We start from the raw sequence: 946 nt of genomic DNA on the forward strand, positions 1-946 counted from the left end.
GCTGGGGATACGATGGAGAGGGAGTTGGCTTGGGATAGGATGGCGAGGGAGCTGGCTGGGGATAGAATGGCGAGGGAGCTGGCTGGGGATAGGATGGCGAGGCAGCTATAGGATGGTGAGGTTGGTGGCTGGGGATAGGATGGCGAGGGAGCTGGCTGGGTATAGTATGGCGAGGGACCTGGCTGGGGATAAGATGGTGAGGGAGTTGGCTGGGAATAGGATGGCGAGGGAGCTGGCTGGGGATAGGATGGTGAGGGAGCTGGCTTGGGATAGGATGGCGAGGGAGCTATAGGATGGCGAGGGAGCTATAGAATGGCGAGGGAGCTAGCTGGGGATAGGATGGCGAGGGAGCTGGCTGAGGATAGGATGGAGAGGGAGCTGGCTGGGGATAGGATGGCGAGGGAGTTGGCTGGGGATAGGATGGCGAGGGAGCTATAGGATGGCGAGGGAGCTATAGAATGGCGAGGGAGCTAGCTGGGGATAGGATGGCGAGGGAGCTGGCTGAGGATAGGATGGCGAGGGAGCTAGCTGGGGATAGGATGGCGAGGGAGCTGGCTAAGGATAGGATGGCGAGGGAGCTGGCTGGGGATAGGATGGCGAGGGAGCTGGCTGGGGATAGGATGGCGAGGGATCTATATGATGGTGAGTGAGCTATAGAATGGCGAGGGAGCTAGCTGGGGATAGGATGGCGAGGGAGCTGGCTGTGGATAGGATGGCGAGGGAGCTGGCTGAGGATAGGATGGCGAGGGAGCTAGCTGGGGATAGGATGGCGAGGGAGCTGGCTGAGGATAGGATGGCGAGGGAGCTTGCTGGGTATACGATGGAGAGGGAGTTGGCTGGGGATAGGATGGTGAGGGAGCTGGCTGGGGATAGAATGGCGAGGGAGTTGGCTGGGGATAGGATGGCGAGGCAGCTATAGGATGGTGAGGGTGCTGGCTGGGGATAG

Source organism: Sander lucioperca, chromosome 5 (genome assembly GCF_008315115.2).
Source record: "Sander lucioperca isolate FBNREF2018 chromosome 5, SLUC_FBN_1.2, whole genome shotgun sequence".
Lineage (NCBI taxonomy): Eukaryota > Metazoa > Chordata > Actinopteri > Perciformes > Percidae > Sander > Sander lucioperca.